This window comes from Lemur catta, chromosome 3, assembly GCF_020740605.2.
Source record: "Lemur catta isolate mLemCat1 chromosome 3, mLemCat1.pri, whole genome shotgun sequence".
NCBI lineage: Eukaryota > Metazoa > Chordata > Mammalia > Primates > Lemuridae > Lemur > Lemur catta.
This window is the reverse complement of record NC_059130.1, coordinates 5038396-5056223: the sequence shown is the minus strand read 5'-3', so window position 1 is coordinate 5056223 and position 17828 is coordinate 5038396. Positions and strand designations below refer to the sequence as shown.

General features: G+C 38.3%; 1 pseudogene; it reads left to right on the top strand.

The window, feature by feature from the left end:
- The first annotated feature begins 211 nt into the window (after positions 1 to 211).
- LOC123634582 lies at positions 212 to 2317 on the top strand (annotated as a pseudogene).
- The last annotated feature ends 15511 nt before the right edge of the window (positions 2318 to 17828 follow it).

Here is a 17828-nt window from a genome sequence, read left to right as displayed (position 1 = left end):
CAAACATTTTCATTATTATTATATCTGTTATGATGATCTGTGATCAATGATCTTTGATGTTACTATTGTCACCATATAAGATGGTGAACTTAATCAATGTGTATGTTCTGACTGTACCACCAATCAGCCGTTTCCCCATCCCCCTCTGTATGGGTCTCCCTATTCCCCAAGACACAACAACGTTGATACCAGACCTAGTAATAACCCTACAATGGCCTCTATGTGTTCAAGTGAAAGGAAGACTCTCACGTCTCTCACTTTAAATCAAAAGCTAGAAATGATTATATTTAGTGAAAAAGGTATGTCAGAAGCTGAAATAGGTCAAAAGCCAGGCCTCTTGCACAAAACAAACAGCCAAGTTGTGAATGTAAAGGAAAAGTTATTAAAGGAAGTTAAAAGTGCTATCCCAGCGAACAAAGTAAAACAGACTTATTGCTGATATGAAGAAAGGTTTAATGATCGGGATAGAAGATCAAATCAACCTCAAAATTCCCTTAAGCCAAAGTCTAATACAGAGCAAAGCCCTAACTCTCTTTAATTCTATGAAGACTGAAAGAGGTAGGGAAACTACAGAAGAAAAGTTACGAGCTAGCAGAGCTTGGTCCATGAGGTTTAAGGAAAGAAGTCATCTTCACGACATAAAAGTGCAAGGTGCAGCAGCAAGTGCTGACATAGAAGCTACAGGAAGTTATCCAGAAGATCTAGCTAAGACCATTGATGAAGGAGGATACACTAAACAACAGATTTTCAGTGTAGATGAAACTGCCTTATATTGGAAGAAGATGCTGTCTAGGACTTCTACAGCTAGAGAGGAGAAGTCAATGGCTGGCTTCAAAGCTTAAAAGGACAGGCTGATCTCTTGCCAGGGGCTAATGAAGCTAGTGACTTTAACTGGAAGCCAATGTTCATTTACCATTCCAAAAATCCTAGGGCTGGCCGGGCACGGTGGCTCACGCCTGTAATCCTAGCACTCTGGGAAGCTGAGGCGGGCGGATTGTTTGAGCTCAGGAGTTCGAGACCAGCCTGAGCAAGAGCGAGACCCCGTCTCTACTAAAAATAGAAAGAAATTATCTGGTTAACTAAAAATATATATAGAAAAAATTAGCAGGGCATGATGGCGCATGTCTGTAGCCCCAGCTACTTGGGAGGCTGAGGCAGGAGGATCACTTGAGCCCAGGAGTTTGAGGTTGCTGTGAGCTAGGCTGACGCCACAGCACTCACTCTAGCCCGGGCAACAAAGCGAGACTCTGTCTCAAAAAAAAAAAAAAAAAAAAAAAAAATCCTAGGGCCCTTAAGAATTTTGCTAACTGTACTCTGCCCATGTTCTATAAATGGAATGACAAAACAGCACATCTGTTTATAGCATAGTTTACCAAATATTTTAAGCCTATTGTTGAGACCAACTACTCAGGGAAAAAATAAAAAGCTCCCTTTCAAAATATTGCTATTCACTGATTATTCACCTGATCACCCAAGAGCTCTAATGGAGATATATAAGGAGATTAATGTTGTTTTCATGCCTGTTCACAACATCCAATCAGCAGTCCATGGGTCAAAGAGTAATTTCTATTTTCAAGTCTAACTTTTTAAAAAAAATATATTTTGTAATGCTATAGCTGCCATACATAGTGATTCCTCTCAGGGACCTAAGAAAAGTAAATTGAAAAGCTTCTGGAAAAGACGCACCATTCTAGATGCCATTAAGAACATTCATGATTCATGGGAGGAGGTCAAAATATCAATATTAACAGGATTTTGGAAGAAGTCAATTCCAACCCTCATGAATGACTTTGAGGGAATTGAGACATCAGTAGAGGAGGAAGTAATCACAGACATGGTAGAAATAGCAAGAGAATTAGAATTAGAAGCAGAGCCTGAAGACGTAACTGAATTGCTACAATGTCACGATAACACTTTCACAGATGAGGAGCTGCTTTTTGTGGATAAGCAAAGAAAGTGTTTTGTTGAGATGGAATATATTCCTGATGAAGATGCTGTGAACGTTGATGAAATGACAATGATGGATTTAGAATATTACATGAACTTAGTTTATATAGCAGTGGCATGTTTTGAGAGGATTGACTCCATTTTTCAAAGAAGTTCTACTGTGGGTAAAATCCTATCAAACAGCATTGCATGCTACGGAGAAATCTCTCTTGAAAGGAATTCAATCGATGGGGCAAACTTCATTGTTGTCTGATTTGAAAACATTGCCACAGCCCCTCATCCTTTATCAACCACCACCCTCCTCACTCAGCAGCTGTCAACACTGAGGCAAGACACTCCACCAGCAAAAAGATTACAACTTGCTGAAGGCTCAGATGATGGTTAGCATTTTTTAACAAGAAAGTACATTTTAATCAAGGTATGTGCATTGCTTTTGTAGACATAATGCTATTGCACCCTTAATAGACTACAGTATGGTGTAAACATAATTTTTATATGCAGTGGGAAACCAAAATATCTGTGTGGCTCACTTAGTTTTGATATTTACTTTATCATGGTGGTCTGGAATTGAACCTGCAATATCTCTGAGGTATGCCTACAATAAGGCAGTTTGTACCATAAGAAAAAAGCCAGGGCATTCATGGAAACATAAGACAGTATATAAAATGAAACATACCTTGGAGCATCTCAAAAATAAAATGATCTAGATATACCAGGCTTATTTGAGTTAATAGTTACTATAGTTACATCCAAATGTACAAACTGTAGATAAAAATATGTAATCTTTCAGATTGAAGTAGTTTGTTCTTTGGCCGACCAAATAGCATAAATGCAAAACCACTAATTTCCACATTCATATTTTGCTGTCATCAAAATCAGATTAGGGTGGAGCAGGCATGGTGGCTCATGCCTGTAATCCCAGCCCTCTGGGAGGCTGATGCAGGAGGGTCACTTGAGCCCAGGAATTGAAAACCAGCCTGGGCAATGTAGCAAAACCCTGTCTCTACAAAAACTTTAAAAATTAGCTGGTTATGGTGGTATGCTCGTGTAGTCCCAGCTACTTGGAAAGCTGAGGCAAGAAGGATCACTTAAGCCCAAGAGTTTGAGGTTACAGTGAGCTACAATCACATCACTCCAGCCTAGGCAACAGAGTGAGACCTCATCTAACAAAAAAAAAAAAATCAGACTAAAATCGACTAAAATTTGACAACCTCAATTACAATTTCTCCTCCCCAATAAAATCCAGTGTTTGTGTTTCAACTCTTCCTAAAACCTTTCCACTAACCTTTGGTTACTTTGAGGCAGCTAATTAATTAAAACCATTTAGGACATCGTTAACTGAGAAAAGGCATTCTTAGGGTCAGAATTTTGATGGTTTGAATAGCATTTGGAATGCCAGTAATTAAAGTATATTGAATAAGCCATTTACTGTTGCTGTTCAAATATGGTAAATCTTTATAAAGTGTAGTCTAAAATTACTTGAGCCAATAATTCATGAGAACCCATTTATGAAAAAAAAATCTTCCTGGGCTATCAAATGACCTAATTCTTTGCTTGGAATACAGAACTGAAATGCCAGAGCTTACTACATAATCTAAAATCTAGTCCTCTCTGAAACGCTTTAGAAGATGTAGCTCAGATATACTTTTCAGCTATGTGTAGCAGCATAAGCTAAATCTTTTCTTTTTTAAATTATTCTCCATCTGTGTTGTCATGTTAAATATCTGAGTTCTGCTCCTGTAGTTTTTACAAAGCCAAGTTTTTAGTAATTAAAGAGACCACTACCCATGTTATAGCTCTAAGACCAGCTTTGTAATGGGAAAGTTAACAACTCACAAAGGCTGAAATCCTTTTAATGGGCTTTAACTTGCCTGGGAGGAGGAGATCTATTCCAAGCATAAACACAACCTTCCAGAGATAGTCTTTTTATGTCGCTCTTAAATGTCTAATAGGTGTTCCACATCAGCTGTGAACTTGTGAACCCAGAAGCGATTTACGGGGTTTTATAAATTCTGTATGGTATAGTACACACACACACACACACACACACACACACACACATCTTATGCCAGCATAGCCATTGCACTATTACTGCTGTAAAACCCACTGTTTAGTATCTTTAGGTCCTAAAAAGAGATTTTATTTTTAAATTTACAACAGAAAAGATAACTACAAAATGGATTATAGTGACTATACAAAATCAATAGCTAGCCACCTTAACATAAAGACATTTAAAAACTGAACAGCATGCATTTTTGTACCACTGAATCTTTTAGTTAGATATGTACTTTACTGTCTTCATTTAAGAGCTCTACATAATAAACTTATTCCTCAATAGCGTACATTCTTCATAATGTTGGTGTTTTTAAAGAAGCATTCCAATTTTGAAAGTGCTGGTTAAAATCCTTTGTTAGCCCTTGGGGACTAGTAATTTCACAACTTCCCAATGAAGTATTTAAATTCTCATATTTAAATCTCTATGTAGCCAGATATGGTCTTGTAAAGGTCTGTAAAGCCAAAATTTTAAAATAAATGACAGTGTAGTAAATAACTGAAGAATTGGCTACTTAAGTAAAATATATAATAAATCCTTTTATATGGTGAATCCCTCAATAAATTGAAAAAATAAAGATCCTTTAATAGATCCATTTTGTAAATTTGGATATTGTGTATCAGATTTTCTTAAACTGGGACAAATTTTCATGCCTTCTTGCTGAGGAAGAAAGAATTCTAATTGCATGAGTTGGGACTTTGGTGAGACTGCTCAATCTCTTTAATACTGGGTAGGTTGCTTTTTTAAAAAAAAAAAATTACTTCTATGATGTTGACTAGATTACTGCCTCTATTCTCCCCTTTGGTGACCTCAAATATCCATGTATCAGGAACAGTTTTTAACTGTAAAAACAGAGCCCATTCCATCCAACATATTTAAGAAAAGAATATTAAAGGTCATAAGGTCACTCATAAAATATCAGGGAAGTCTGGATGTATCTAGCTTGCAAACTACACAGCGAGAAAGAATAGTCAAATTACACCCATAGAATGCTCCAGTAAAGGTCCCACTGCCACCACCACAGCCCGATTTATACTGCCCATCCAGAGTGTGGGGCTATAACCCCAGACATCTTGCTTCTGTGACTTCTGAAAGCTCATCATCTCTCCATTGCCCTCACAAGATTTAATTTCCCATGGTGTGACCTCTTCACGTCACTCTCTTCAGAACTGAGACCCAAGTGGATTCCCTCCAACCGGCATTCTGGCTTTAATGGAAAGTAGGAAAGCATTTCTGTCTTCTACCTTAAAATGACACAAGATGAGAGATTTTAGGAAGGATATTCAGAAGGGACTGGGAAGACCATAAATAAGACAAATGTTCACTTCAGTGTGCCCTGTTCTGCTGGAGCAGCCAGGCGAGCAGCACTGGGGAGAGCTGGTAGACAGGGAGCTCAGAGCCTGAGCACCCCTTGGTCTGCTGAAGGTCTTTAAAAGTAAGGGTGTGAGCCCAATCTCTGTGTAAGCCTCAGAGTGGTGGATGCACCGACATAGGTATAGCAGTCACTCCTGAGAGCCCTGGCTCAATTGTCCCTTGGGGTACCTGTGCCACACAGCAACAGTGGATGGGGGAGGGGAAGGTAAGGAAAAGAGTTGAATGTAGGAGAGCTGGCACTCTGGTTATCTTTGTCCCTCTCCCCAGAAGGCAGCCCACCTGGAATGTTCAAGCTCTGGGATCATACAGTTCCCCCAGGACTCACTGATTCCCATGGCTACCATACTCAGGGCAGGAGTTGGGAAATGTTTGTGTTGGGACCAGCAACATGAAGATGGAAGGGCTGAAACTCCCTGGGGAGAATAAAGGCATGCAATGGGTGGAAAGCAATATGGCACCCACCATCTTGGCTCAGGTCTGCGGTCATGGGGAGCCACTCCGAGAGGGCTGGAAGCCCAGTGCTTTGCTTTCAAGAGGCTCCCTATTCACTGACAATGGAAGCTTTTGAGCTTGTGAGGGTAGAGAAGCTCTCCAGCAGCTCAGGAGCCTGCTGACTACCAGAGGTGTGAGGGAAGTAGAAACAAAACCCCCACCTACCCTTTCAACAGGACTCCAAGTTTCTCAGGAGTTGATCTCTGCTGAAATCTTGCTCCTTCTTATTCTGTTCTGCAACTTCTTCCCAAGGAATCTCTAGTAAGTTCTGGCACCTGAACTATATTTATCTTCATTTAAAATTTTTCCTTTTTTCTGAGATGGTCTGGTGACCTATGTCTCTAGTTAGCCCTCTTGCCCCACCTTAACCTTTCTGAGCTTAACTTTCAATATCTGCAGTACTATGTATCTCACTGTCTTTTATTTTGAAGAGACTATCTTGGCAAGTCCCTTAATATAAAATCCATTAAAAAGCAAATGGAGTGGAGAGATAGGAACATTCATACACTGCTGGTGGGACTGCAAACTAGTACAACCTCTGTGGAAAGTAATATGGAGATACCTCAAAGAACTAAAAGTAGAACTACCACTTATTTGATTCAGCAATCCCACTACTGGGTATCTACCCAGAGGAAAAAAATCGCTCTACAATAAAGACATTTACTCTCAAATATTTATAGCAGCACAATTCACAATTGCAAAGATGTGGAAACAACCCAAGTGTCCATCAATACATGAGTGGATTAATAAAATATAGTGTGTGTGTGTGTGTGTGTGTGTGTGTGTGTGTGTGTGTGTGTGTACACCATGGAGTACTACACAGCCACAAAAAATAGTGGTGAACTAATACCTCCTATATTACCCTGGATAGTGCTGGAGTCCATTCTTCTAAATGAAGTATCACAAGAATGGAGAAACAAGCACCACATGTACTCACTATCAAATTGGTACTAATTGATCAACACTTACATACACATATGGAAGTAACATTCATTGGGTGTCAGGCAGGTGGGAGGGGGGAGGAGGGGATGGGTAAATGCACACCTAATGGGTACGGTGCATACTGTCTGGGATGGGCACACTTGTGGCTCTGACTTCAGCAGTGCAAAGGCAATATATGTAATCTAAACGTTTGTACCCCTGTAAAATTTGAAATAAAAAAAATAGACTGTGATTTAAAAAAAAAAGTAAATGGAGGTAGAGGCCCACATATTTTCATGCAATTTACCTGCCTCCCTCTGGCACTGCACACTAAGGCACTGGAACATCTGCCCTTTCCTGATCCCTTAGTCCTTTCAGCATGACAGCATCAATGTAGTAGAATAAATGGTGTCCTGTGGAATAGAATATCAGGATGCCTGAAGACTAAATTTTTTTCATGAATCTCAAGAGTTAACATGGCCCTGAGATAAGATGAGGAAAATGTTTTGCTTTCCCTGTAAGATAAAAGAAAACTGCTTCTGTTGTTCTCTGTATGTTGGAATAGATAAAAAGCAAGAGCTTTATAGTAGATGCCGCCAAAGACTGTGTTAATTTGTTCCAATAAAGAGATAACATCTGGAACAGCAACTGAAAATTAGTCACTATCTTAATAAGCTGATGAAATTGTGTCACATTTTTCAAGACCAATATGCCTTTTGAATGGCCAAAGAGGTAAGTTAAATGAAGTTTCCATTGATTAGTATTGGCTTGAAGTCAGTTCTAAGGCACTGGACACAGTTGTCCTTTAAATGAGTGCAAGTTTGGGGAAGGTTAGGTGGAAGATTTAAGTAAGCTCTTATGATATTATCACAGGATCTTTCCTCAAGTATACTATGTCTCCAAATTTTGTTTTGTTTTGTTTTGTTTTGTTTTATTCAGAGTGCCTGGTTATATTAACTGACTTAGTTCTGGAATTGAAGAATTCCCATGAATCTCACCATGATGTCCAAAGACAAGCCTCTTTTTACCAGTCTTAAGAGTCTTTGTTTCTTAGTTTAGTTGATCGGTTTTGGTTTTCTAGTTCAAACGAGACTCTAGTAGGCTACCTATCTATTTCAATCCCAATGACCCCATAATCAATTAACCACTCCCAAATATGCTTACAGATTATATTATTCTTATTATAACTATTAGAGATAGGTAAAACAAAACTATTTTTCCTATTCTCACACTGAACAAAGAATACTTCTGACACCAGATATGTGGAGTCTTTTCCCCACACATAAAGCAATTCTCTAGTAAATGCCAACAGGTGTTCAATTCAATTCAATTCTGACACTAACTGGAGTTAGAGCAGACCCCACAGGTTAAGTGTGGGGGACTTCCCCTGCAAGACTTCCCCCCACTTCAGATGCCAATCCAAGTAGTAGGTTCCCAGGTCACCCACAAATTCTATCTGACTTGTCTATAAATTGGAGTTTGCCACAGCCCCATTCTCAGGTTTGATTTGCTAGAGCAGCTCACAGAAGCCAAGAAAACGGTTTATGTACTATTTATGTTAAAGGATAAAAGTGAACAGCCATATGAAAAGATACAAGGAAAGATTCAGAAGGGTCCCCTGTGCAGGATCTACTGTCCCTGTGGAGTTGGGATGCACAACCCTCCTAGCACATGGATGTGTCCTTTGTCACCAACCCAGAAGCTCTCTGAACTCCATAGTTTAAGGATTTTTATGGAGGCTTCATCACATAGACATGATCAATTATTAAGTAAATAACCAGTCCTTCTCCCCTTCCCGGAGAATGGGAGGTGGGGCTAAAATTTCCAAGTTTGTAATCATGGCTTGGTCTTTCTGGTGATCAACCCCTATCTAGGATCCCACCAAGAGTTGCTTCATTAAAACAAAATATGGTCCTATAACCCAGGCATTAGGGATTAGGAGTTCTATGTCAGAAACCAGGGTCAAAGACCAAATATTAGAACAATTTCTTATTGCTCAGGAAATTACAAGGGTTTTAGGAGCTCTGTGCTAGGAACCAGAAACCAAGACCAAAGTATATATTTCTTATTATAAATCACAATATCACAATGACTCTACCTCTGCTGCCTATCATGGAAACCATGACCACCATGTGCCACTCTAGGATCCATCATTCCCATTGAACTCAAAGAGCCCATTGCAGTGGCACGTCAATGACATTGCAGTGCCCTTTATCTCAGAACAACAGAAAACAGTCACTACTTTGCTTTTCAAATAGTCTGGTTTTCTGTCACTAATAATGTTTTTCAATATGAATAATATATTTGTTCAATAACTTAGAGGATATGTCCTGTAGGCTTTCTAAAGGCACATAGTTAAAGAGTGGGTAAGTGCACACGAAAAGTCACTCCAACATTTCTACTTCCTTGAGTTTCTTTTCCTACATTATATCAAAAAATATGTCATCTCAAGTTTCTTTAGGATAGGTCACCAGAGTCCCAAGCTTCCCTCAACAGAGCTAGTAATTAGAACTGTTCTCAGATGCTCAGAATAGTCCATTACATCTAGAGCATATGGTAAGTGTCCCAATGCAGTAAGTTCAAATTTATCTAAAATTGGTTTCTTCTCTCACCTTGTCTAGCACCTCCATTTCCACATATATTCTCCAGGGTTTTACTGTTACAGATTAGAAAATGTTATAATTCTTTTGGTCTTGAAGATTTCTTCCAAAGTTGACATTAACCTCTGTCCAGCGGGCATACTGGGGTACAAGTTTAGTCACAAGCTGGAGATACTGAGACTAAAGGGGAAGGAGCACACAGAGAATGGCAAATGCCTGGCAAGGTCATCGCTTTGGATGAAATAGTTACAGTGTCTTCAAGCACAAGAGAAAAGCATCGCCATCCAGAAGAGGAAGGAGTGATTCCACTAGCCAAGGAAAATCAGTAAGGTTTGGGGTCAAAGGTACTCTCAGGGTCCCCAGTTCCCTGTGTCCTGTTCAGTGCCATAACTCTGATGAAAGAGAAACCTGATAGTATTATGAATTCAGTTATGATATAATTCAGCAACCAAAATTAAATTGTTATTTTATTTTGCGCTATTTCAGCCCTAGAGTTGTAAGGGTAAAGATGTTCTATTAGCACATCCATAGAAAGTAGTTGATGTCCGACCACGACTCAGTTGGAAATTTAAGGCTGAGCAATGTTCATTTTTCCTAAAATTCTGCAGCATAGCCAGACACGCTCTCCTTAGTCTTAGTATTCCACATGCCCTTCATACTATTTTATATTGGGGATCTCTTGGTCCTCCAAAGCCTGTCTTCAGTGGTTACACATTCAGATGATCATAGGTTAAAATTGTTTCATCATGACCAGAATCTCGGACTTTGATATTAACTAGCTCTTTCTTGTTTTCTAGTCCAATCTTGTCATAAATCCATTTCCTTAATGATCTATTGTTTGCAACCCTCTTGTTAACAAGTTCTGCATCACTTTAATAGAAAAAAATAGCACCCACCCCACCTCATTTAAGCATTACGCAGAACAGAATCCATTGAAGAATATTAGAGAGCTTACAGAAGCTCTGGAAGAGCCAATGGATCAGGCTTAGAAGCTGTGCAGCCAGGAAAAATAACAAAACCACACTACTGGGGTAGTGTTGTGTTCTCTGGCACAGCACTACCACAGCTTGACTTAGGCAGAGCGTTTTGTACCGAAGGCACTAAACCTAGGGTCTGTACCATTGTGGCTTCTAAAAACTGGATGTCTCTCCACTATAACCTACCAGTCTCATCAGTAAGATGTATTCTGTATTGAACCTCTTTTACATTCACTTTTTTCCTAAAACAAACAATTTAGGGGTCTTTTATAAGAAAAAGATTACAAAATTGCAAATATAAAAGAGATATGAAAATATTTAGGACTAAAAAAGAAATTATAAAATTTAAGAAGACTGACAAATGGCACAAGTAACAGAAAATCTTTAAAATAAAAAATATTTTTATTAAATAATTTCTATAATAATTTTTTCTACATCTCTGGACATGTACACTTTAATTGCCTCTTCATATGAAAATGATTTGGTAATATGATTTTGTATCCAAAGAATAGAAAGATAATTTAGTCTTTTCTCTTGATAGTTAATTAAAATCTGTGAGGTTTTTTTTTTTTTAGCCGGGCGCGGTGGCTCACGCCTGTAATCCTAGCTCTGGGAGGCCGAGGCGGGTGGATGGCTCGAGGTCAGGAGTTCGAGACCAGCCTGAGCAAGAGTGAGACCCCGTCTCTACTAAAAATAGAAAGAAATTATCTGGCCAACTAAAAATATATATACAAAAAAATTAGCCGGGCATGGTGGCTCATGCCTGTAGTCCCAGCTACTCGGGAGGCTGAGGCAGTAGGATCGCTTAAGCCCAGGAGTCTGAGGTTGCTGTGAGCTAGGCTGATGCCACGGCACTCACTCTAGCCCGGGCAACAAAGTGAGACTCTGTCTCAAAAAAAAAAAAAAAATAAAAAAAAAAATAAAATCTGTGAGGTTTTTATTATTGATGGTTTTTAAAAGTTTCTTTCAGTTTCACAACTCCTTTGTAGTAATGCCATGCAAATTTTTAGGTTGCTTTTAAATTAGGTAAAACTTCTACAAGTTTCTCTCTTATATGAACTATAAAATATGGAAGAATTTTCACAGGTTAACTTTTGTTTCTGAGAATTTCAAATGTTGTTTCTCTTGCAACAATACACTTCCAGTGTCAGGTGCCATAGAATTGGTTTGTTTGGCAGTGTAACCTCTGGCCTTGTACCCTATGTAATTTACCAGTTGAGTTGGCTCCATGGGACATAGGAAGATTCCTGGCAACTATTCCTACATTGCAATGAACAATAATAAATTAATTACACACATAAACATATTCTATTAAACCCACATTTGATGTATTCTCAATTAAACTTCTCAAGAGTTCCCTAAAGTGCTCAAAGCTACTCCAATGGAATCCAACATAAAGGAAGTAAGGAAGAGTTGGGGTGAAAAGATACAGTAAATTTAAACAATGACAATTAAAATTTTCCACTTTTGCAAATTTTCAGTGACTATATTGTTAGGTACATCCTCTCCCTCCAACCAAAGCCTGTAGAATTGTGTTAGTTAATTTTGTGGTAAATCAACCTCTGTCCACATGCCTCCACTGCAGTTGCAAGAGAAATCGAGGAAGTAAATTCTGGTTGCTACATGAATAGGTGGGTATAAGGTAAGAAATTCCCCCAAACATAGAGTGGATGTTTTAAGCTGCTATGTAGTCAGAAGGTAAGAGTTAGAAAATCCCCAAGACCTCCCTCATTTTTGACACCAATTGTAAGTTCCAAGGTCTCCAAAACCACCCTCAGATTCAGGAATTCGCTAGAAAATCTTACAGAACTTGCTGAAGGCTACTATACTCACAGCTATGGTGTATTACAGTGAAACGACATAGATTAAGATTAGCCAAGGAGAGATGTATGTGAGGCAGACTCCGCGGTAGTTCCAAACATGAAGCTTCCAGTTGTCGTCTCCCAGTGGAGATGTGGACAGCACTAACTTCTCCCAGCAATGATATCTGACAGTATATACAAGGAGTATTGTCAATCAGGGAAGCTCATACAAACCTTGGGGTCCAGAGTTTTTATTGGGCTTGATTGTGTAGGCATGGTTGACTGCCCATTTGGCTGACCTTAGTTTCCAGTCCCTCTGGAGGTCAAGCTAATGTATGTGGGCCAAAGTCCCCACCATAAGCCATATTGTTAGCATAGACTATCTGGCATGGACCAAGGGCCCCAAGCAGAACATTTCAAAGGCTTAAAGATTACCTTCCAGGGGCCGAGGGCAAAAGCCAGACCTCTGTTTGGGTAAGGTTACTCCTTTACTATACGCTAAACCACTATCATATTTGTATTAATATTATCACCCTCCAAAGATGGCATAGGATGGTAGGGAAACCATGAACTTGAAACTTGTAAATATATAATAGCTTCTTTACCCTCCGCCCCTGTTATCTACTTGTGTAATTTTAGTAATTTTATTCCCATAATGGTAAGTTCATCATATTAATTTAATAAAAATTTTCAGATACTTACTATGCACCACACACAGATCTAAAAACCACTAGAAAACAAAGACAAATAAGACACAGTTTCTTTCCTTAAAGATATTGCATTGGGTGGATGGAACGGGCACCTTGGAATTCTCTATATTTCTGTAATGATCATGGTTCACACATTTTCTGAGATAGTGCCTATAACAAATAATTATTTTTTAATGTATTCTTTTACTTTGTAAAATTCCAGCATATACAAAAGAATCATAAAATCAACCCCTGTGAATCCATCAACCAGTTTAAAAATTAACAACTCATGACCAATCCTTTTTGTCTACACTACCCATTTATCCACCTTCCTCCTTGTATTATTTTGAAGCATGTCCCAAGCATCATGACATTTCATCCTTCTAGTATGTATTAATATCTTCTTTTAATAACACATATTCTAGTATATATTAATATCTTCTTTTTAAAAATAACCATAACACCATTTTCATGCTTTAAAAAGTAACAATAACTCCTTTCTTTATAGAATCGGATATCAAGGCAGGGTCCAAATTTCCCTGATAATTTTTTTTGTAGTCAGTGTATTGAAATCAGGATCCAGACAAGGTGTACATTTTTAGCAAATAATTTAAACCACTGTCCCCTTAAGTACCTAAGTACTGTACTAGCAGGACCTGGAGTAGCAAGTGGCAGAAACTCAAACTTTTCTTTTAAAAAAAAAAAAATGGAGATGATGTTGTGTGAATGGGGAAAACTGTTTATAGATTTTGCATGTGGAAAATTTTGAAGTGGGACTTCTCTCAGAAATGTGTGGATAGAAAACCTTAAATGATATAATGATTCTGCCGTCCTCTCTCCTGTTACAGCACTGCTTTCTGACATGTCAGCCTCTTCTCCCCGTGAGGTGGCAAATATGACCACTGGCAGTTCTAGGCTTTGTTTATCCTTACAAATGATGATCCCAGATAAAAGAGCGCCTGAGATGCTTAGAAAACAGCCCAGCAATGATGCTGGCCTGGCCCCCTGTAGCAGATACACAGAGTATTGTGGTTGGCCAACCTGGGGCACAAGCCCACCCCAGGAATCTAGTGCTAAGATCAAAAACCAGGAGAACTCTAAGATGAAAAATAGAAGAGAAATAATTCCTCTAATTGATAACAGAAAAATAAAACTCTACCATAAATACACATGTAATATTGTACTAAATATCCTGAATTTTGTGATACTGCTTTGTGATTCTGCAAATAATTTCTGCTTTACCAGCTGACTTTCTGCTAGGCTCTGCCAGTAGACAGAGGCTTCGAGGCTGAAAAGAGAGAAAAGGACTCGCTCCTTCCTGCTTGCTTCATGTTTCCTGTTTTTCCTTCCAGTTCTTATGGAGCCTCTCTTTTCACCCAACAGCAGCAACGCACTCCAGTTACGGCAGCTGATCACAGTTGGCAGTTTTCTCAGCAGTTACACATCCAGCATCATATGCAGGCTCTGCTTAGAGGTCTGAGTTTCAGCCCCAGGGCATCCTTCTTCCAACCTTCTAAGTTTTCATAATTCTAACCTCTTCCTCTGCTCTCCCAGCTGTTACCTACAACTGCCATCTCTGCGGTTCTTTAGTTTTCTGTGTTTGACTCTTCGGTTCTGCAAAATCTAGTTAACTATTCCTTATACAAAATTCTCTCTTTTAAAACAGCCAATGTGGTCTTAGAGACAGTTATTTCCTGCACTGGCTACTACTGTACTGCTTTATCAAGACCTTTTTGGTCTTTTCAGTTTTTCAATATCTAGTTAACAATTTTTTATATTCAATTCTCTCTGTAAAAATATCTGGTATGGTTCCTATCAGAGTTTTCCCTGGACTCTGACTGATACATCGGTTTGCAACCCAAAGTTAAGTACACGAAATTAACCAAGGTACAAAATCATAATCCTTCCAACCAGTCCCTTAGTTTCCATGAGGCCTGTCTTTTGGACTTGGATTCAAATCGTGCTTGCTTCCTTATTCCTCCTCCTCACTCTATTCAGTTTTCAGACGCATCATTCATTCATTTATTTGACAAAAGTGTGCTGAGATGGAAGTGAGTATAGATGGGATCCTACAAAAAACATATATAAATATGACAAAATCTGCTCATCAGAATAGTGAGCAAAGTAGACATATAAACCAATAATGGCCAGCCAGAGTGATTATTGTGTGCAACTAATCCAGGAGACAGCACATAGCAAGTAAAGCTCGCATTCCTAACAAAGCCAGAGCAGAACTGGTTTCCTTTCTCTACATAACCAGGCTTGGAACACTAAAGTCAGTAACCAACTCTCACTTCACTCTTCTTATTTATGGTTTCAATTTATTCCTACTTGTCCTTGTGATAAGAAATACTGTTAATACATGTTGCTTGTTTGCCTTTTTCTAGGCTGTGTAGTACACTGTCTAAAATTGTGAGGTCTCAGTCTACACCTCTTGTGTCCACCCTGGCCCTATCGCATCAGCAAGCTATCTAAGCTCTCTGTTAAAATTATCAGTATGGTTTCTGTAGTTGCTGTTTCCGGCACTTGCTACTTCCATAATGCCTTGGAGTCATTGTGAAGAAAATGATTTAAAACACACTAAGCATTTAGAACAATATCTGGCACAAAGTCAGGGCTCAATGTCAGCTATTTTTATTGTTATATTTTTTCTTTGAAATATTTTTCTGTTTTCTTAATTTCATAATGGCTTAAATATATGACTGTGTGTGACCCCCTGCGTTAGCTGACCGCAGAGAGTCTATATATCTAGTTTAACATATGCTGTTTTCTTATTGAACAATAATATTTTTTCATTGTGCAGGTTGATATTACTCTGTCTGCAGGGTAGAGAACCTAGAACACCAGGAAGTCATTGTGTTTCCAATGTACTTGTTGCTTACACTTAGAGTCAGAGTACACAACACAATTCTTCTAGAATTCATTGGTAATTGTCTTTGTTTTTTACTAAAATAGATAGTCCTCTCCTAGAGATTCACTAGAGATGTCATAAAGCATAGTGCCTTTGGAAAACACTAGAGTTCGAATCCTGGTCCTGCCACTTGCTGGCCATTGATCATTTAGCAAATTTCTTACACCTGTTCAACCTTATAAGGATTGAATTTACTTATATGTAAAATATTGACAAAGAGCTACTCAATAAATACTAACGCTTGACACTATTAGTAATAGTATTACCAACATCAACACAAAATCATTTTTGGTAGTTATTACTCATAGAGTTATAGTGAATGTCCTTTAAAGAAAATGAAAAATAATCTAGTAAAGGGAAAGTGAAACTAACAGTTTGAGAGTATTACATCGAATGGCTTTAGATCACAAACAAAGGTATCTTAGTCCACAACAGTAATTGATGATCTTTATTCACAAAGGGAGAAAACAACATATTTCACTCACACCTCACTAGGTCTGAATTATAAGGCATTCATTATTTTAAGAGCACCTCCCACCCTTCACTACCATCCATAAACTGCTTTTTCACCTTGCACCCTTGACAATGTGAAAAGTGCAAATACAGCTTCTAAATCCTTCACAGCAATTAGGGTAATGATCTTTCCATGTGCAAGACATTGGACTGCTCCCCACACCACACCATTCAGCAGGCTGGAAAGGTTTGCGGTAGGGTACTCTTTTAAGGGCTCTTTCCTGTGAAAGCTATGGAAAGAAACTGTCTGTTGAAAAATATCACTAAAAATTGAGCTTGCATCTGTTTTACCAAAAATGCTAATTTCTCTCAGGAGTTTTTTGAATTCTATTCCAAAGTAATATTAAACCATTTAAGACAACACTGCATAATTCAAAAGAAAAGAACGGATGTGCTGCAGCAAGGGAAATTGTATAAAACTGTGGTTTAATGTAATGGAATTCAGCATTATTTGGATCTTACTAATCATAATTTAAGCCGTTAAAGCACCAGGGACCGCATCAGTACAGATACTATATTCTCATTCAATTATATTGTGCATTAAAAGTACCGGTTTACAGCATCTATTCAAGTTGTCATTACCCTTGTGCCACACTTGAGGGTGGGGCAAACCTCCTCTCCTGAGGGAGAAGAAAGCTAAAAAGCAAATTCAGTATAATGTATAATAGGCGCTCCTTGGGAAAGTGCTTTAGGTTTCAGTTCATTTCGTCTTAAGATGAACATTCCCACCAAAAGCATCAGAGTAAACATCATGCCTCATTACTCCTTTCCATTGTTCAAACAACATGCATCTAGGTATAATGCTGATTAATGGAAAGAAATTATAATTTTCAATTGCTTTGAATAAGCAATGGAGGAGGCAAACATTTGCTGGACCTGTGAATGAAAAAACTCTCAAATAAAGCATACATGAGAGGATAATGGCCCCAGCAGCTTGGGGAAGGACACAGAGTCCCCTTTTAAATGAATAGCTGGGCTTGGTATGTGGTGCTTAGAATTACTCACTTCCATACATCACTCCAAAATGACAAAGCAAATCAATGGTAATTGAAAAAATAAGCTCTTCAGATGTATGTCACATGGAGGGCATTTGATAATCTCAAAAAGCGTATATGGCAGTTGTATGTACAGGCTCTTATGGCCTATATCTTAAAAAAGAAAAATAACTTTGATCTTACCAATTATTTTCTTCTCAAAACCAGACTTATCATATTTTCTGACAGAATGACTCCCTAATATAATCAATCTTGGTTTTCCAACAAAGCTTTGTTGGAATAATAGTACTACTAATAATAGATTAAATAAATACAGTAGATCCTCACTTAATAACGTTAATAGGTTCTTGGAAACTGCGACTTCTAGCACAATGATATATAACAAAGCTAATTCTACCCTAAGCTGGTTGACATAAACAAGAGTTAAATTCCTATGGCATATTTTTGGTCACAAAAACATCACCAAATTTCTAAAGACCAAAACATTTCTCCTACTAAACATTGAAATACATGTGAGCTATACATACATTTAAGAAAGATTAATCAAAATAAGC